Here is a 22,346-nt window from a genome sequence, read left to right on the forward strand (position 1 = left end):
ATTTGTCCACCGGCGCCAAAGTTATTCCAAATAGAATGTTGTGGATTTCCTATGGAAAATAGGTCCTAACTATAACTACCTACTGGCGACCGCCAATGGGTAATATATATATATATCCACAACGGGAGTGCAAGAAGCGCAGCGAACTACATGGACCAGCAAGCCTAGTGAAAAAATCAGCCTCCCGAGACGCCCACCAGAGCGAGAAATTCACAGAAAAGGACCATCTTGCTGGCGCAGCTGAACTTACTTGCCAGAAGCCGAAGGCGTCCTCATCCTTTGAAAAAGGTCAGCGGAATGACCGAAATGCATCAGGAAACGCCCGTCCTGCAAAGCAAATAAATGCTTTTAAAATCACGGGAGGTGTGCAACTCGTCTTTCTTCTCTGAGGAAACTGTGTACATGTAATGAGGCTTGATCCTGCCTCGAACACCGCACCCCCACAAAGAGCGCCGTAACTGCCCACACTAGGATTGTCAAGTGTCTCTGCTAGCGCATTTGGGCAACGAGCAGCCTCCAAAGACTGGACTTTGGAAACGTCCCAGCAGTCTGAAAAGGGACATGCTGGGTCCCGTGACACCAACATTGCAGTGCAAATCAAGACGGCATGACTCCACAACGGGAGTGCAAGAAGCGCAGCGAACTACATGGACCAGCAAGCCTAGTGAAAAAATCAGCCTCCCGAGACGCCCACCAGAGGGAGAAATTCACAGAAAAGGACCATCTTGCTGGCGCAGCTGAACTTACTTGCCAGAAGCCGAAGGCGTCCTCATCCTTTGAAAAAGGTCAGCGGAATGACCGAAATGCATCAGGAAACGCCCGTCCTGCAAAGCAAATAAATGCTTTTAAAATCACGGGAGGTGTGCGACTCGTCTTTCTTCTCTGAGGAAACTGTGTACATGTAATGAGGCTTGATCCTGCCTCGAACACCGCCCCCCCACAAAGAGCGCCGTAACTGCCCACACTAGGATCGTCAAGTGTCTCTGCTAGCGCATTTGGGCAACGAGCAGCCTCCAAAGACTGGACTTTGGAAACGTCCCAGCAGTCTGAAAAGGGACATGCTGGGTCCCGTGACACCAACATTGCAGTGCAAATCAAGACGGCATGACTCCACAACGGGAGTGCAAGAAGCGCAGCGAACTACATGGGCCAGCAAGCCTAGTGAAAAAATCAGCCTCCCGAGACGCCCACCAGAGGGAGAAATTCACAGAAAAGGACCATCTTGCTGGCGCAGCTGAACTTACTTGCCAGAAGCCGAAGGCGTCCTCATCCTTTGAAAAAGGTCAGCGGAATGACCGAAATGCATCAGGAAACGCCCGTCCTGCAAAGCAAATAAATGCTTTTAAAATCACGGGAGGTGTGCGACTCGTCTTTCTTCTCTGAGGAAACTGTGTACATGTAATGAGGCTTGATCCTGCCTCGAACACCGCACCCCCACAAAGAGCGCCGTAACTGCCCACACTAGGATCGTCAATGTCTCTGCTAGCGCATTTGGGCAACGAGCAGCCTCCGAAGACTGGACTTTGGAAACGTCCCAGCAGTCTGAAAAGGGACATGCTGGGTCCCGTGACACCAACATTGCAGTGCAAATCAAGACGGCATGACTCCACAACGGGAGTGCAAGAAGCGCAGCGAACTACATGGACCAGCAAGCCTAGTGAAAAATCAGCCTCCCGAGACGCCCACCAGAGGGAGAAATTCACAGAAAAGGACCATCTTGCTGGCGCAGCTGAACTTACTTGCCAGAAGCCGAAGGCGTCCTCATCCTTTGAAAAAGGTCAGCGGAATGACCGAAATGCATCAGGAAACGCCCGTCCTGCAAAGCAAATAAATTCTTTTAAAATCACGGGAGGTGTGCGACTCGTCTTTCTTCTCTGAGGAAACTGTGTACATATATATATATATATATCAATATATATATATATATATATATAGATATATATATATATATATATATATAGTTAGGACCTAGCTACCATAGGAAATCCGCAACATTCTATTGGGAATAACTTTGGCGCCGGTTGAGGTTGAGAATTTGCGTGTAAGTTTCCAAAAGTCTGGCCAGCTCCGCTGCGCTCCTTCCCTGAAAGTTTCGGGGAGATTCGTGAAGTGGGGGCTGAGAAAAAAGGGGTGTCCCAACACGTGTTTTCCCCATGTTAATTTCCATCGGACGTTCTGACAAGGCTACAGCCCGAACCGCTGAACGGAATTACACCAAACGTGGCAAAATTGTATGGACTGGTACGCAGAGGTGCCTTTGCTATATTTGGTGAAAATTGCTCATGAGGCGTCCACATGGAGGTTAAGGCAATTGGATTGGACCTTAGGTGGCGGACCAGTTGTTTCAGAAGCAGGGTGGGGCAGGACACTTAACTCTGGGATACTCACCTGCTCTCTGACCGTTACACCCACGGCGCTGAAGAAGGCAAAAGATGCCGAAATGCATTCGCCACAGCGGGTGTTCTGAACTTCATTTGCCATCTGCTCTGGAATAAAGGTGTTTCTGACGTTTTCCCTGCTGTGGCCTTTTTCTTCTTTTTGGAGGAGAGTTGTGGACATCAATTTAGCGCGATTTCCAGTGTTGCGCACAAAAGGCCCCCGCATTTCCAAGAGGCTTTGGTGTCGCTGGTCTTCACTTCGGTGTTTTTTTGGAATCTTGGGTACAGGAAAGACCAAAGCCCACCCCCAAGCCCGGGACGAGAAGGAGCGGTGTAGATGTCACTGCCATCACGCTGGGCGAGGTGATATTGTAGCCTTGCCCCCCCTTTAAGGAATCCTGCGATAAGGTGGTTGATGCGGTTGGGGACCCAAGGAGGCAATTCATTTCGGGACTCCTGGACATGGGGTTCTATGCGGCACTGATCCACCCCAAGCATTTCCTGCCAGCATGAAGAAGTGCATGCTGGGACCTGTAGGCGCTGTTCATGAGGTGTCCACATGGAGGTTAAGGTGATTGGATTGGACCTTAGGGGGCGGACCAGTTGTTTCAGAAGCAGGGTGGGGCATGACACTTAACTCTGGGATACTCACCTGCTCTCTGACCGTTACACCCACGGCGCTGAAGAAGGCAAAAGATGCCGAAATGCATTTGCCACAGCGGGTGTTCTGAACTTCATTTGCCATCTGCTCTGGAATAAAGGTGTTTCCGACGTTTCCCCTTCTGTGGCCTTTTTCTTCTTTTTGGAGGAGAGTTGTGGATATATATATATAGTGGTTTTTATGAAAATTAACTTCAAAAACACATATATATCTGGGCGGAGCCTAACCACACATCTCATCGTGAGATCTGATTGGCTGCCAGCACTTCATCCAAGAAGTGTTGGCAGCCATCTTGGGACCAATATACATGGTAGCACCTAATTAAAAAGCATTGTAGGTAATAGAGGGTTTTAGGACTTTAGTTACATTATAAATCATTTGTTGATGGTACCATACTCATTTTAGGAATTGTGGTGTGTTCTAATGTGATTTTACCATGTGAAAAAGCCTTCTGCTGGGATATCATGAATCATGTTTGAAAGAAAACTATTATCTCATGCTTTTCCCACTCTGGTTTGGAAGGGGATCTATAAGCTAAACTGAAAGCATATTTTCTGTAAATTCACATTATCTTTCTTAGTCATGTGAGAATGAAGTCTGACATTCTCAGTAAAACATGTACATCCAACAAGGACAGAGACTGTCAGTTGATTCCTTTGTGTTCTACTGCAGCCTCCTAGAGTGTTCTAAAGAACAACTAGAGCGCTAACAGTCCTACTTATTACAAAGGTATGGCACACCTGAAGCCATCTTGATTGGAATACAGTGGTAACTCCTAAAACATTTAATCTAAAAAGGAACAAAATGAGGGGCTATATTTTGCCATAGAAAGTATGATTAGTGCTGCAGAAAGAAAAATTAGGGCACATTTTGAGTGACTTCCCAAATCCTCTTCTATTTCATTAAAAAATTCTGACATGCAGTCTCCCAAGATGGCCACCAGAGACAAAAGAGCCCAAATGTAGCCCAAATATCACCCAGATATAGCCCAAGTATAGCCCAGTGACAGAATGTCCCAGAGTGTTCAAAAGAACAACTAGAGCGCTAACAGTCTTACTTATGACACAAGTATGGCACACCAGAAGCCATCTTGATTGGAATGAAGTTGTAAGTCTGAAAACATTTAATTTAAAAAGGAACAAAATGAGGGGGTTCATGTTGCCATAGAAAGTATGATTAGCAGCAGACTTCCCTGGTGAGCAGTAGCTTTACTACAGTGATCTAATGAGCAATTAGAGTGCTAACATTCAGAATTCATGGCAAATGTGTGACACATCTGAATGTCTTCTTGATGGAACCAAAGTAAACAAGCATTGAAAATGCAATAGATCTCGCCCTTGTTTAAGTTAAAGCCATTCTATTTGTAATGAGGTGGCTTTTTAGCTTTGCTTTTATTAGTGTTTTTAAAACTTTCATGTAAATAACATGCATATGTATGCATATATGTATATGTATGCATGCATTTATATTTGTATTTATATAGATATGCAGATTATATATGTTTATATATGTATGTATATATATATACACACATACATAAATGCATATGCATATATATGCATATATATATGTGTATATGTGTGCGTGTAGAGAGAGGTAGAGAGGCAGAGGTATAGAGGTAGAGAGGTAGAGGTAGAGAGGTAGAGGAAGAGAGGTAGAGACTAGTAGAGAGAGAAGTAGAGAGAGGTAGAGAGGTAGAGAGAAGAGAGTGAGTAATAGAGTAGAGAGTGAGTAGTAGAGAGTAGTAGAGAGCAGTAGAGAGAGAAGCAGAGAGTGAGAAGTAGAGAGTAGTAGAGTGAATAGTAGAGTGAGTAGTAGAGAGTAGTAGAGAGTGAGTAGTAGAGAGTGAGTAGTAGAGAGTAGTAGAGAGTAAGTAGTAGAGTGAGTAGTAGAGAGCAGTAGAGAGTGAGTAGCAGAGAGTAGTAAAGAGTGAGTAGTGGAGAGTAGTAGAGAGTGAGTAGCAGAGAGAGAGAATAGTAGAGAGTAGTAGAGAGTGAGTAGTAAAGTGATTAGTAGAGAGTAGTAGAGAGAGAGTAGTAGATAGTGAGTAGTAGAGAGTAGTAGAGAGAGAGTAGTAGAGAGTGAGTAGTAGAGAGTAGTAGAGAGTGAGAAGTAGAGAGTGAGTAGTAGAGAGTAGTAGATAGTGAGTAGTAAAGAGTGAGTAGTAGAGAGAGAGTAGTAGAGAGTGAGTAGTAGAGAGTAGAGAGTAGTAGAGAGTGAGAAGTAGAGAGTAGTAGATTATGAGTAGTAGGGAGTGAGTAGTAGAGAGAGAGTAGTAGAGAGTAGTAGAGTAGTAGAGAATGAGTAGTAGAGAGTGAGTATTAGAGAGTAGTGGAGTAGTAGAGAGTAAGTAGTAGAGAGTAGTGGAGAATATTCCAAAGTTTGGCACAGCACCACTTGCACAATAAGTCCAACTAAATCATATCACTTAGAGTCCTTATTGAAGCGCTGAATCTTGGTGTATATTCAAATGCTTTTATTTTCCTTAAGTTTATGTACCACAGCCAGATGACTTGTTTCGTTCTGTACAACAGAACTTCTTCAGGGCGTTCTTATTTCCTTCAAGTTATGTCAGTATCCTGTTGTCATATAACTCATTTGAGATGTCATCAGTGATGTCACTGACCATGTCATGAATGATGTAATATGTGACATCATTAGCAGTGGATTGTGGGTGCGCGAAATATAGTTAGTACAACTAACTATATAGGAGCAATTTCAATGGTTTTGTATGAGTGAAATGTCCAGCTAACTATAACACCCCTAAAACTTATAGTTTTTTGAGTGAATTTTAAAGGTTTTTAAAATGCTAATTCCTAACTATATAAGGCCTGAAACCTATGGTTTTTCCAGTGAATATATATATATATATATATATTTTCTTTTGTGATGTCATTTGAGATGTCATCAGTGATGTCATGAGTGATGTCACTGACTATGTCATGAGTGATGTAATATGTGACGTCATTAGCAGTGCTTTGCGGGCGCGCCAGTTATAGTGAGTACAACTAACTATAACGTGGGAATTTCAATGGTTTTGTATGAGTAAATTGTCCAGCTAACTATAACTGATATAAAACCTATGGTTTTTTCAATGAATTTGCTAGGTTTTTTTAATGCTAATTCCTAACTATAACGTGTGTAAAACCTATGTTTTTTTCAGTGAATTTGCAAGGTTTTTTAAATGCTAATTCCTAACTATAACGTGTGTGAAACCTATGTTTTTTTTTAGTGAATTTCAAAGGTTTTTTAAATGCTAACCCCTAAATAAAATATGTGTAAAAATCTTTATTTTTTATTATGAATTTAAATACAACATCAAAACACTGAAACTAGTTTTTTTCTCCTTTCTTTATTGCCCTTCCCTTAGTTTTTCACTCCCCTTAACTCACTCCCCTACCCTTAGTCCCCTTCTTTCAGTCACTCTTCGACTCCTCTTTTGTCACTCACCATACTCCCCTTTTCTCACTCTTTCCCTCAGTCCCTTCCTTCCCTTCACTCTGTCATTTCAATCACTCATTTATGCACTACGCTTTCATTCAAAAAAATGAACGACACAGTGTATTAAGAATATAACTCTTTTTAGAGAATTGAATGAGTTCTGAAAAGAACTGTTTTTTTTCTTTTGTTGCTTTATATTTTTTTTCCCTTTTTTTAAAGTTTGATATTTTTGTTTTGTTTTTTTGAAGAAATTTCAGGAACTGCAACAAGGAAACTGTTCAACAGGAACAAAATAAATGAAAAATAGAAAAAAAATTATCTCCTTTCAGAGCATTTATGATTCTGAATGCTGCGTTCAATTAGATTCAGGCTCTGTTCTCCAAAAACAATAAGATCAAAACATTTGTTGCACCGCATATGCACATGTGCTAAATATGGCCTAAGGTCCATTTCTGCTGTTGCTGGCGATGGAGCTGGTGGAATCTGCTGGGCCAGAGCTCTTGTGGCTGCTGGGCATATTGCACAGGGAGCACATTTTTTACATGTCTGATCATAGTATGGATTGAAAAAGAGTATTTTTTTAAGAGGGTTTCCCCTTGAAAGAACAGTACCACAAAGGGTACACGTTACTTGAGGGGCATTTACCTTTTTTAGTCCCTCAGGAAAAGTTAAAAACTTCCAAATAAAAGAAGATTTCCCCTTCTTGGCTTGCTGGCGATATTCTATGTGGGAGTCAGAAGAAGAAGATGTTGTTTCCTGTCTTTCTGCCATCCTGTTGTTTTTTCTGCTTCCAGCTCCAAAAAGGTTCCTTCTTCCAGGAGAATAAAGCAAATAGTGAGGGAAATGGGTGGGGTTTTTGAAGATTCTAGATCTGAAACTACTGTGAACCAATCAAAAGTGTTGTTTTCGAGTCACATGACTTGACATGCCCACTCGGGTGCGCGCACGGGGTCGCGCACCAGGTCGCGCAGGTCGCTTGAAAATGGCGTTTTGCCCGATTTTGATAAAAGTTTCAAAACGTTTCAAAACGTGCGAGATGCGCGACCGGGTGCGCGCACCCCGCAAATTTTTCAAGAAAAAAAAGAAAGTTTTTTTTGCCCGTCTGAGTTGTTTAGGGACCCCATGAGAAGCTCTAGGGGGTCAGGCACTGTCTACCTTGCCTCCTTTTCATGTTTTGAAACTTTTATGTAAATCGGGTCAACCGCCATTTTAAACTGACCGGGTGCGCGCACCCCGCTATTTTTTCAGCAACAAAATAAGTTTTTGGGCCCGTCGAGATTCTTCTGGGACCCTCTGATAAACTCTAGGGGGTCAGGGAGTGTCTACCTTGCCTCCTTTTCACGTTTTCAAACTTTTTTGTAAATCGGGCAAAACGCCATTTTCAAGCGACGTGCGCGACCTGGTGCATGCACCCGAGCGCGCACGTCAAGTCATGTGACTCGAAAACAACACTTTTGATTGGTTTATAGTAGTTTCTGTTCTAGAATCTTCAAAAACCCCACCCACTTCCCTCACTATCTGTTTTACTCTCATGGGAGAAGGAGCCTTTTCAAGTTTCCTGAGAATTTTCTGAAATGGCTGCAAGACAGAATTCATCTTCTGATTCTGGGGAAGATTATCGGCTACCTCAAATAAAAGGGAAGGAATCTTTCATATGGAATTCTTCTACGTTTCCTGAAGGACTAAAAAAAGTGAATGCCCCGAAAGTCACTTGCACTATATGTGGCACTGTTCTATCAAGAGGAAATCCTTCAAAAAAAGTACTCATTTTCAATACATAAAATGATAAGGCATGCCAGACAAGTGCACCCTGTGCAATTTACACAGGCATCAATAAGAGCTCTGGCCACACAAATACCACCAGCTGTGGCCAGCACATCATCTGGAGGACGACCTGCATCTCCATCCACTGAACAGATGGACTTAAGACCATTCTTGTCAAAAATCCACATGAGATGCAACAAATGTTTTCAAATTGTTGTGTACGGGGAGCAGAGCCTCACTCTGATCGAGCACAGAATTAATGAACATCAATGCTCCCAGAGAAGATACATTTTTTCAAAGTTTGAATTTATTTTGTTCCTGTTGAACAGTGTTTCAGTTGAAGATTTCTGTTCCTGTTAGAAAAATCAAAATAATATAAAACTTTCAAAAAAGAAAAAAATATATAAAACAACAAAACAAAAAAAAGTTCTTTTCAGAACTAACTTATTTTTCCAAAATGAGCTCTATTTGTTACGCACTGTGTCATCTTTCTCTTGTATGAATGTGTAGTGTATAAATGACTAAATGAAATGAATGACAAAAATGGAGTAAGGGACTGAGCAAATGAGTGAGGTAAAGGAAGTATAGTGACTGAAGATAGTGAAGTAAAAGAGTGACTGAAACTAGGGGACAGATGTACGTTACATGGTGCATCTCTGCAAATCAGCAGGGATGTGCCAAGTAACCTACGACAAGCAAAACCACCCGTGCGCCACCACTGATGTGCCACATTTACAATGTGGCGCACCATGGGGCAAAAACGGCACACATGCGTGATGCATCTGTGCCGTAAAGGTGTCAAAAGAGACGTAAAGGGCTCGTAAATCTGTCCCAAGATGTCTAAAGGTAGGGTAGTGAGTTAAGGGAAATTTAAAATTATGGGAAGAGCAGTATGGAAAAGAAAGTAAAGGTGGAGGAGTCACAGAAGGGGAGTGAGGATGGACATATGGATGGAGAGTAAGGGACAAAGAGAGATACATAGAGTAGGGTTAGGGGAGTGAAGGTAAAAGAAATGGAAAGATGATGAAGGAAGGGGATTTGAGGATGATAAAAGGGAGGTAAGTGAAAGCGAGAATTGGGAAATAAGTGATTAAAACATTGAGTAAGAGAATGAAGGGACTTAGGAAAGCATAGAGAGGGAATGGAACAGAGGGACAGATTTATGTTACCCAACACATCTCTGCAAAATAGCAGAGATGCGCCAGGAAAGATGCGATACACAAATGAATCCTTGCACCACTCATGATGCACCGCATTTGCAATGCGGTGCACCATGGCACAGGAATAAACAGATGCATGTCACATCTAGCGCTGAAAGTTTGCACAGTGTTGAAATTGTGTTCCATGCAGGACGCAACTCCAGCACTTTTCCAACTTGCTCTATCTGTAACGTGCTACGTCAACCTTTACACCTGCTTCAACATGTGCAATGTTTTGACACATCAGTGTTGGTGAAATGACTCAGTGAAATCTTGTAGATTTCACTGAATCACTTTTCAAAGGGGTTCTTGTGACGGAACGCCTACCCCTGCGTGGAAATGCCTACATGAAACCAGAGACTGGTTTCATGTGGTGCAGGGTTTTACAACGTGATGCATCTCCACGCACTATGGCGCTTCTTTTGCACTGCCACTGCGTAAGAAAAGTGACGCACAGGCGGTATAAAAGAGGCGCAATGGGCTTCTAAATTTGCCCCTGAGGAATTAAATGAGTGAAAGAGTGTGAGGGAGAGTAATGGAAAGAGAGAGGAAAAGAGATAAGGTGTGAGATACAGACAGGAAGAGAAGTTAGACTGAGTAACACACAATAAAAGAGGGAGAAAAAATATTCAAAATATGAGTGAGAGAGTAAATGAAAAGGAGGTAGCACAAGGGAATGAGAAAAAGAAATTAGGGAGCAAGATTGACAGATGAAGTGAGTAAAAGAAAATGAGGGGTACTGATGAAATTGGAGAAGAAGAAAAGGAATGGGAGTGATGCACAGAGAAGAGAACATGAAGTGGGAGAAGAGGAGAGAGATTCAGTAAAGGGCAGTGATAGTGAGGGAAGGGATATAAGAGTGAGGGGAAAAGAGTAATGGAGAAAAAGCAAGAGAGAAAAAGGTAGTTAGACAAGGTGAGTGAGGCTGAAAACACAGTATTAATAATGACATAAAGACTGTAAAGAAGAAAGAATGGAAATAATGTGAATAAGTAAAGGAAACTAAAGGAAAGTAAAAAGAGTTAAGGAAGGCGAATAAGAGATAGATTTAACAATGACCAAGAGACAAAGAAAAGTAAGAGAGTGATTAAAAAGTATTTTTGTTTGGCATACTTACCTTAGAAATAGTAAAAAACTAATAGTAGATTTCTTTTAAAAATATACTATCTGTGGAAGAAAAGAAAAGATAGAGTTATAATATACATTTCATAAAACAAAAGAAAGTAGGAGTGCAGGAAACAAAAAGTGAAAGAAAGGAAGAGAAAGGGAGAGAGAGAGAGGGACAGAATGTGTAGTGTATAAATCAATGACTAAGATGACTGAGTGAAAGAGAGGAAGGGACTGAGGGAATGACTGTGGAAAGGAAAGTATGGTGAGGGAGGAAAGGAGAGTGTGATGAGTAATGGAAGGTGAGAGAAACAGTGTGTAAAAGAAAAGGAGTAAGGGTAGAGGAGTGAGTTAAGGAGAGTGAAAGGGCACTAAGAGAAATAGAGTGAAGAAGAGTGAGTGAGAGAAGGTGAATGGGGTAGAGACAGGGAAGGAGTGTAAGGGATGGACAAAGGGAAATAGAGTAGGCAAAGGGGACTGAAGTATGGATTGAAGTATGGTGAATGAGGATAAGTGAAGGAAGCAGAGTAAGGGAACAGGGGTGAGGTAGGGTAAGAGAAGGGCATTAAGATTGAGGAAACAGGGCTGATAGAGGGTGGATAAAGGCGAGTGAGCATGAGACAAGGGGAGTGAGAAAGTGAAGAGACAGAGGGAGTGAAGGAAACAGTGACAGAAGGGGACTCAGGGAAGGAGCAAAGAAAGGTAAATGACGAAATGTGGATGAGTTAAAGGGAGTGAGAGAAGGGGACTGACAAAGTGAGGGGATGAAGGGAGTAAGGGTAAGAGAGAGGGAGTGAGGGAAGGATAGGGAGAAACAGAAATAAAAAACTAATGAAAAAGTATTTTTTATTAGTCGTACTTACCTTATAAATGTAATATCCGTGGAAGAGAATAAACAAATCAGTTATAATAAATATTTGTGAATACAAAATACAAAATAACTTGTACAATATGTTATATGGTTTATTTTTGCTGTTCTCAGAATATATTGATTTTCACTATAAACAGTGAGTTCAATACTACTCATCATATAACAGCGGGGAAAAAAACACAATCAAAATGATTGTGTTTAAAAAACCCAGACAACATTTGATTACATAATGTAAATATTTGAAAAAACATGTCTTAAATGTTTTTCTCTAAATCGCAATTTCTTGTGTAAGGATGCTACATCTTCAACAATCACAAAGTAATAAAATAATATGACTTATTTTTAAATACCTCTCAATAAACTTCCGTACAGGCATGTTTTAAGAACATTTATCTGAAGTAGTAATTTTGTTCTCAGATACTATTCCTCACGGCCAAATAGTATAAGTAAAGTCCTTATTTTGCAAATTACTTAATTGTACTCTTAACCATTCTTTTCCCGACCTTTAGAATAAAACGTTCCAACGTGTTCTGTACCATGAAACATTACTTAAACCTGTACCTGATACTTTCACTATGCGAAATAAAAGTTTCATTTTTAAATTTGGTCACCCTCACTCGCACAATACGTCTGAACAACAGAGTATCTTTTCTTAACAGCAGTAATCTTCCTACGCCAAGTAATTTTACTGCAATTTGGGTTGCAAAAACACCAGATAAGAATTTGGTAAGTCAATAGACAAAGGTTTTTTAAAAGTCAATTGACTATCATTACTGTGAGTCCAGCCTGTTGGAGATTTCAAATAAGCTGTGTAATGTCCTGATGTTGTTGAAGGACCATCATGGAAGATAATTGCTACAGTTACAAATGTTCTTCCAGAAATTGATAGCTGAGAAGCCACAAAATTTTTAATTGAAGTTGTCAATTTTGTTCCATCAGGTCTGCATCGTTGGAACATTCAAATTACATACTGTCCATATCTTCGGATAAATAATGTTGATAACATTTCTGAGTTACATTGAGAACAGACCATGTTTTGATGCACATCTCTAACTAGATTATTGAAAGCTTTACAGTCTGGTAATGTTAAATATATAAATCTTTCAGTGTGTATGTCAGTAAAACTTGAAAATGAACAATTGTCGCAGTTATGTTGCCATTTATAAGAAAGGCCAAAAAGACTATCAATATCTACACCTTCATCTTGTAAAACTGTAAGCATATACATATTAAATTCTTGACAATCTTGCTGAATATTCTGAGAAAATTGATTTAGTCCAGCACATATGTCTAAAACATTTCGAAGTTGAGAAACATTTGGTATTTGACTATTATCACTGTTACATTTCTGAAACACAGAATTTAATGAACAACAAAATGTTTGGTCCCGATTTTCAACAATCTGTTGCTGTAAACTTTTAAGAAAAAAAACAAGATTAACCACTACATTTGCATAGCAGTTGACACCACAACTGTTTTCAAATTTAAATCCAACAATCTCTTCAGTAGAAACTTTTTTCTTTTTGCTACCAATCACAGGTTCATCTATTTTTTTTCCGTTTCTCTTCTACTTCAGTACATTTTTCCTCATATCTCCTTTTTCGACCTACCACACACTTTTCAATTAAAGGATATTGAGGTAAACTTGGAGCATATTCTCTTCTTAACCTGTTATACTCCTTCACACAATTTAGATCTGCACTAATCTTTGTCTCATTAAAATCAATCAGATACAATCCAGATAAAGTTCTAACACGAGATAAAGCACGAGATAAAGCAACATATGCCATACCCTCTTTGAACACAGTACTTCCAATATTTATCAAAGCACCATCTACACTTAAACCTTGAGATTTATGAATAGTCACCGCATATGCCAAACAAACAGGAAACTGTTTTCATCTGACATATATATCTTTTACAAGCAAAAATCGATTTAAACAACGACTGACTTGTTGTACCTCTTCAATTCCATCAAATTTGATTTTTAAAACTTAAATCTCATCTCTATTTGGGTAATTCACAAAACCAACAACATTACCCATTGCTCCATTCACCAAACCTCTTTCCACATGTAAATTTCTTCATAAAATATTCTGACATTTTAAACATACATACAGATTATTTTCTAAACCAGCAGTTTTAGATATTGATTTCTCTAAAGAATCCAATTTTAACTTCAACCTTTCTGACAAAATAATAGTACTTCCTTCATGCTCTATTCTATCTTTAGCTTCCAGTTTTTTTCATTGAACATTGAACATTCTTGTAGAGTGGCATCAAGCATATAACTGACTTATCTTCTGCCTCTTTACTATATATTTTCTCTGCCACATTATTTTCATTTGGAAACAAATTGGAAAGTAATCGTGTTTGTAAAGCTTCTTTGGCATGTTCACTTAGTTTTCCAATTCTTATATCTTGAAGAATATTTCCATATTTAGCATCCTTTGCCTGTCGCATATTTTGAATGAGTTCAGTATATTTGAAATGTGACCATATATTAACATTTCCAATACTTCCCAGGCACTTTCTGGTGTCTTCATGTGTAACAGTTTTAAATACAGGTTGTCCTTTTACAGGAGGTAGCTGCAGTAGATCTCCCAAAAATATGACGTGTTTGCCTCCAAATAACACATCATACTCTGTTTTAAGAATCTGTTGCATTCTTAAATGCACAAAGGCAAGCATTAAATTTGATACCGTGCTTACCTCATCAATAATGAGAAGTTTCATTTTTTTAAGGACTCTAGAAACATCACAACAAGCTTCTCCAGATAGCTTGTGGTATTGTAATTTATTTTCATGTTCAACTGGCAACATCAATAAACGATGTAAAGTAATCCCTTTAATGTTGTGTGCTGCCAACCCAGTTGGTAATTGCAAACACAACAATGATGGACAGAATGTGGATCAATGTCACACATTCACCCCAGTCCAAAGATCTGGGCCCAAATCCATCGTTTTTCCACACCACACCACCCTGGGTTAGACAATGGCGATATGCAAATCAGCGCTGACCCTGTGCCCCATGGGAACAGTCCAGTCCGAACTACAAAAGCCATGTCCTTCCCAGAACGGAAACAAGCATCCGAGGACCGGCCCGGTTTCGAGGTAACACCTCTCATCAGCCCGGCTAGCTTGATTCCAGTGGTGTGGAGTGCCTGGGACTCACGTCTGAGCATCCCCAGTACACTTAGAGCGGTAATTGCAAACACAACAATGATGGACAGAATGTGGATCAATGTCACACATTCACCCCAGTCCAAAGATCTGGGCCCAAATCCATCGTTTTTCCACACCACACCACCCTGGGTTAGACAATGGCGATATGCAAATCAGCGCTGACCCTGTGCCCCATGGGAACAGTCCAGTCCGAACTACAAAAGCCATGTCCTTCCCAGAACGGAAACAAGCATCCGAGGACCGGCCCGGTTTCGAGGTAACACCTCTCATCAGCCCGGCTAGCTTGATTCCAGTGGTGTGGAGTGCCTGGGACTCACGTCTGAGCATCCCCAGTACACTTAGAGCGGTAATTGCAAACACAACAATGATGGACAGAATGTGGATCAATGTCACACATTCACCCCAGTCCAAAGATCTGGGCCCAAATCCATCGTTTTTCCACACCACACCACCCTGGGTTAGACAATGGCGATATGCAAATCAGCGCTGACCCTGTGCCCCATGGGAACAGTCCAGTCCGAACTACAAAAGCCATGTCCTTCCCAGAACGGAAACAAGCATCCGAGGACCGGCCCGGTTTCGAGGTAACACCTCTCATCAGCCCGGCTAGCTTGATTCCAGTGGTGTGGAGTGCCTGGGACTCACGTCTGAGCATCCCCAGTACACTTAGAGCGGTAATTGCAAACACAACAATGATGGACAGAATGTGGATCAATGTCACACATTCACCCCAGTCCAAAGATCTGGGCCCAAATCCATCGTTTTTCCACACCACACCACCCTGGGTTAGACAATGGCGATATGCAAATCAGCGCTGACCCTGTGCCCCATGGGAACAGTCCAGTCCGAACTACAAAAGCCATGTCCTTCCCAGAACGGAAACAAGCATCCGAGGACCGGCCCGGTTTCGAGGTAACACCTCTCATCAGCCCGGCTAGCTTGATTCCAGTGGTGTGGAGTGCCTGGGACTCACGTCTGAGAATCCCCAGTACACTTAGAGCGGTAATTGCAAACACAACAATGATGGACAGAATGTGGATCAATGTCACACATTCACCCCAGTCCAAAGATCTGGGCCCAAATCCATCGTTTTTCCACACCACACCACCCTGGGTTAGACAATGGCGATATGCAAATCAGCGCTGACCCTGTGCCCCATGGGAACAGTCCAGTCCGAACTACAAAAGCCATGTCCTTCCCAGAACGGAAACAAGCATCCGAGGACCGGCCCGGTTTCGAGGTAACACCTCTCATCAGCCCGGCTAGCTTGATTCCAGTGGTGTGGAGTGCCTGGGACTCACGTCTGAGCATCCCCAGTACACTTAGAGCGGTAATTGCAAACACAACAATGATGGACAGAATGTGGATCAATGTCACACATTCACCCCAGTCCAAAGATCTGGGCCCAAATCCATCGTTTTTCCACACCACACCACCCTGGGTTAGACAATGGCGATATGCAAATCAGCGCTGACCCTGTGCCCCATGGGAACAGTCCAGTCCGAACTACAAAAGCCATGTCCTTCCCAGAACGGAAACAAGCATCCGAGGACCGGCCCGGTTTCGAGGTAACACCTCTCATCAGCCCGGCTAGCTTGATTCCAGTGGTGTGGAGTGCCTGGGACTCACGTCTGAGCATCCCCAGTACACTTAGAGCGGTAATTGCAAACACAACAATGATGGACAGAATGTGGATCAATGTCACACATTCACCCCAGTCCAAAGATCTGGGCCCAAATCCATCGTTTTTCCACACCACACCACCCTGGGTTAGACAATGGCGATATGCAAATCAGCGCTGACCCTGTGCCCCATGGGAACAGTCCAGTCCGAACTACAAAAGCCATGTCCTTCCCAGAACGGAAACAAGCATCCGAGGACCGGCCCGGTTTCGAGGTAACACCTCTCATCAGCCCGGCTAGCTTGATTCCAGTGGTGTGGAGTGCCTGGGACTCACGTCTGAGCATCCCCAGTACACTTAGAGCGGTAATTGCAAACACAACAATGATGGACAGAATGTGGATCAATGTCACACATTCACCCCAGTCCAAAGATCTGGGCCCAAATCCATCGTTTTTCCACACCACACCACCCTGGGTTAGACAATGGCGATATGCAAATCAGCGCTGACCCTGTGCCCCATGGGAACAGTCCAGTCCGAACTACAAAAGCCATGTCCTTCCCAGAACGGAAACAAGCATCCGAGGACCGGCCCGGTTTCGAGGTAACACCTCTCATCAGCCCGGCTAGCTTGATTCCAGTGGTGTGGAGTGCCTGGGACTCACGTCTGAGCATCCCCAGTACACTTAGAGCGGTAATTGCAAACACAACAATGATGGACAGAATGTGGATCAATGTCACACATTCACCCCAGTCCAAAGATCTGGGCCCAAATCCATCGTTTTTCCACACCACACCACCCTGGGTTAGACAATGGCGATATGCAAATCAGCGCTGACCCTGTGCCCCATGGGAACAGTCCAGTCCGAACTACAAAAGCCATGTCCTTCCCAGAACGGAAACAAGCATCCGAGGACCGGCCCGGTTTCGAGGTAACACCTCTCATCAGCCCGGCTAGCTTGATTCCAGTGGTGTGGAGTGCCTGGGACTCACGTCTGAGCATCCCCAGTACACTTAGAGCGGTAATTGCAAACACAACAATGATGGACAGAATGTGGATCAATGTCACACATTCACCCCAGTCCAAAGATCTGGGCCCAAATCCATCGTTTTTCCACACCACACCACCCTGGGTTAGACAATGGCGATATGCAAATCAGCGCTGACCCTGTGCCCCATGGGAACAGTCCAGTCCGAACTACAAAAGCCATGTCCTTCCCAGAACGGAAACAAGCATCCGAGGACCGGCCCGGTTTCGAGGTAACACCTCTCATCAGCCCGGCTAGCTTGATTCCAGTGGTGTGGAGTGCCTGGGACTCACGTCTGAGCATCCCCAGTACACTTAGAGCGGTAATTGCAAACACAACAATGATGGACAGAATGTGGATCAATGTCACACATTCACCCCAGTCCAAAGATCTGGGCCCAAATCCATCGTTTTTCCACACCACACCACCCTGGGTTAGACAATGGCGACAACCCAGTTGGAGCAGTAACAACACAAGAGAGTGATGACTCAGTTCTTTGCTGTAGATATGTGGCAATTCCTTTAATTAGAAAACTTTTACCAGTTCCAGCTTCTCCACTCACATATAGTCGGACAGGTTGAAATGACATACATGAGCATTCTTTTTTCTCATGCCGAAAACCATGATCAATCTGCTCTGTCACTTCATCATATATTTGTTTTTGCTCAAGATTAAGTTGTTTTTCCAATTCTTCTAAGTTTATTACATCCTCTTGAACTTGTTCCATTGCTCTTTCCACCTCATCCATGGCAGTGGCTGCTTCATTTTGGATAATTGGTTGTCCTAGTGGATCTTGACTCAACAAAGCAGAACTTTGACTATCTTGAGAACTGTCTCTAGCAATCTCCGCTGCTATTGTTGCTTCTTGCTCTATTTCGTCGTTCAACATTTGCAGATAATTACTAAAAACAGGACATTCTATACTATTTTTTGATGCGTTGAATGAATCTTCATAACTGTCAAAGTCACCAAGTAGTTCCTCTTCTTTACGCCATGGTTTAATGAGTTGCAAAAGAGCTACGTAGTAAAATTCACTTTTGTTAGGAGTTTCACCACTCAGTTTTCGGTGATTAATCAAATATCCTTTTCTTTGTTTCACCAGACATCCTTCACATCCAATCACAGCATATACACCTTTATCAATATCCTCTGTAATATTCCTTTTAAAAGTGTAGTTTTGTAGTATTTCATACAGACAAATGTTTTCAAGCAGATTACTTCTATTTGTATAGTATGTATCCAACATGTTTGTCTTCAGAATGTCTGTACTGTTTGGTTCTTTCTCTGCTAAATATTCAATTTCTTGAACAAGTTTCAAAACTCGGTTTTGTGTTCTTGCAAGACCTAAACTCACCCAAATGATAGTTCGAGATTTTGCATAAAGACTTGCTGATGATAATCGATCACAACATTCATATGCCCTAATTTCTCGATGAGATAACATCTTCAAACTGCAGGTATACAATTTCTTACTTAGGCTCTTTTCATGAGAAATGTCTTCCCACATATCCTTTAGTTCTGTCTTTTCAGATTTGGTGATGTAAGACGTTACATATCGAGCCACAGCAATAGAGTTGTCTGAAACATATTGAATATCCATGTTAGCATTCCACATGGACAAAATGATTGGGTTATAGTCATTTATGTATTTTGACTCTTCATTTCTTCTTAAATTGTACGTATTTTTTGGTGATCTTCTTGTGACAGTATGTCGCAAAGACGACATAAAATTGATCACTCTTCCTTTTGAAATTACTGGTCGTGGAAATCCAAAATGACATTTGGTATAGAATTTATCCTTTGATTTTAATTTTTCGTCGACAATATTTGCCACAACGATGGCTTTGAAATCATAACACTTTCCCTCTTAAGTCCTTATCAATTGTACTTTTGGGTATATCACATGTTGCATATTCTTCAATGAAAGACAGTACAGTGTCATCTGAGTCTTTTCCAAATTTGGGAGCATCTTTGATCCATAATAGCATATGAATATGAGGAGCACCTCTCGCTTGATACTCTTTTCTCCAAAAGAAATCCAGAACTTCTCCAAGAGGAGGTTTTTTTTTTGTTTGTAATAAAAGACATCATAGCTTCAAATCTATGATTAAAATATCTGCAAACATTAACTGGATCCAAAGAGAACAGTTCTCCAGGTGTCTTGTACTCTATATTTTCTATGTTTGCATTTGCCTCTCGAAGAAATTCAAGTAAATCTTCCCAAGCATACTCAGCACAGCTTAGAGTTAGAAACCATGTAGGTGCTCCTAAGTTTCTTAGCATACATTTCAAATCCCCATGACGACGGTACCAATACTCATTAGTACCACGCTGACATGCCATTAGATTAATTAGGAGAGAATCCAAAACAGTGTCTTTCTGTTGGACTTTATCCATAAACTCCCTTGCTGAAACATTTTGCAGATGTACTCCACTTTTTAGTATATGGTTTACTGCATAAGAAAGTCCAGATAAGTCACTCTCAAATAGAAGATGAAACAAATATGGAATACATTGATGAAATCTCGGATCTTCTGCATATAATCTTGTTGTCCGGTATTCAGATGCAGGAATCTGCATAGGTCGGTCATCATATCGTGCACCTTGACCTGTTGGAAATAACTGAGGAAAACAACGAGCTTCCAAGCTTTCATCCCATACACTAATGGGAGTTCCTTTTGCTTTTTTCATCTGAAATAATTCAATAGCATTCCCCATTGCTTCTTTGGAATGCAGTGGATGAACACTGTAATGTTCATAAATTTCTTCACTTCTGGACACATCCACTTTTTCAAATTTTCCAGCAGACAAATCATTATCCTCTTCTTCATTTATTTCTTCTTCTCCTACGTATACATTTTTATAGTATTTATTGTTTTTGACCAAATACAACGTTGCCTTTTTGACTTTTCTAACATCCACTAAATCTTGCCAGATTATCTTACTCTTTGTAGGCACACCATTAACTAGAATAACTAAAGGTTCCTGTTCTACATTTTCAACACCAATTGTCTCAATGTTTTTCTTTAAATCAAGAGGCAAATATACCACTCTTCCCTTTAATCCTCTTTGTAAATCTGAAGGATTTAATTTCCCTGTCTTAGGCTCCATACGAACAATAGCCTGAAATGGATGCACACATTGAATCAGAATAGTCTCATAGGTATTTAAATCCTTCAGTTCAGATGGAATACTCACCAACTCAAGATTATTATGTACAGCTCTAGCAGGCATTCTATTATCAATTAATTTATTATAACAATATTTACAAATACGTTGATCAGAACCCAAATCAAAACAATTTTCCACCAACAAATAAGTTGCACATTTTTCCACTCACTATTATTTTCCTCTTCAGTTTTTAAATATAAATCAACTAACCTGGTTTGATTTTTGTAATGAGTGCATCGACAACACACACAAGGAAAATTTGGTTTTTCACCTGCAATAACCTTAAACTTTGTTATTTCCTGTTCAAAATTTTCAGTATTAAAATTCCGGACATTTTCTACCACATTTCCATCTATTACTGTATCAGTTTCTGCACTGTCTTCTTCTGGACCAAAGTAACTAACCTTAATTTCTTCACAGGTCTTCTTAACATCTAATTCAGATCCATGCAAAAGAGCACTATTTAACTGTTTGAGCTTAAGTGCTGGACTTTTTGCATAATACAACCTTCTCACTAATTTCCTCACTTCGGTATGATGCACTGCTAACATCCTGAAATGGTGAAAAACACTCTGGCATACTTTTTTAGAAAGACAAGCCAGAGAATGCCCTTGCAGACCTGTTTTTTCTCTCACTCTGCAAGGGTCTAATTCTTGCAACATTTTAACCTTTTGTTTAAGACTTTTCTTAGCATACTTACGTAAGAAATTGCAAAAGAAATCAATTGAATCCTGTCGTACGCTGCAAATACTACTACAATTCCAAGTGTACACAGGAGCCTTAGGACGTCTCCCTAAAACTTCATTAGCTATCACCTCTTCTGTATTTCTAGGCACAATTTTCTCTTTTTCAATAGGACAACCGTCCTTCACCTCATATGCTCGACCACTGGTGTCAACTGCATGCAACAAATCATTACTTTGAAAGTAACTCTCTTCATTAAAAAATGGCTCACAACTTGAACTATGCATCCATTTTCCAGAAAAAACTTTACAAAAATTACTTCTATTTATTTGTCTTTTCCATTTACTCTTAGCTTTTAAAACTTTGATTCCCTTATTCAGTGTATTTATTCTATTAATTACTAAAACAAATAACTTTTTTTTGTCTCAAATGCGCGTTCAACAATATTCTCAATATACTTTTTTTTCTTATAAAAAGCAGATTTCCTTTTAGAAATGTTTACATTTTTTAATAAATTCAAAATTACTCTATTATAAAACATATGCTTCCTGATTTCCACAAACTGATTAGTACGTCTATTAATTTGTTCACCGCAGAGTTGGGAAACATTTTTCTTTTTCTCTGATTTCTCCTTGTAGATACTGGCAAATGTTTTTCCTTTCCCACATTATCCAAAATGTTTTTCCTTTGACATAATTTCTTAATAAAATCCTTGGTTGTCTTACCAGGAGCTCTCTTCTTTTTGTCCGTCCTTTGTTGATTACGTAATTCTTCTAATTGTTTTCTCTTGGAATAGTATGTCTGTTTTTGTTTTTTTGTTTTTTCATTTTTGTTCGGCATGTTGATTTATTTTTCTGTTCAAAATTATAATCTGTTATGAATAAAGAAAAAAAATATTATAGACCTCTACTAACATATAACACAGAAATTATAACCATTAAATAATGTAAACACTGGTTCAGTTTATAAGTAAAATTAAGGCATAGCAACAGTCTCTGAACAGAGTAGGAAATCATATAGTGGGTGCTGTTTCTGAATTGATGGCAGTGCATTGGTGTGTCAACATTATAGACGTATTTGCTGAGAATAATATTTCAGGGTTAAGAACAGTACAGTGGTTTTCAGGCGGTGTAGGGGGTCATAGTGGAATTAATGTTTCTGACCCTAATCTCTAACACACTTCATTAAAACATTTATTCTCATTTTGATTAAACACATGAACGATCAATACTACAA

The sequence above is a fragment of the Lissotriton helveticus genome, chromosome 7 (assembly GCF_964261635.1).
Source record: "Lissotriton helveticus chromosome 7, aLisHel1.1, whole genome shotgun sequence".
Classification (NCBI taxonomy): domain Eukaryota; kingdom Metazoa; phylum Chordata; class Amphibia; order Caudata; family Salamandridae; genus Lissotriton; species Lissotriton helveticus.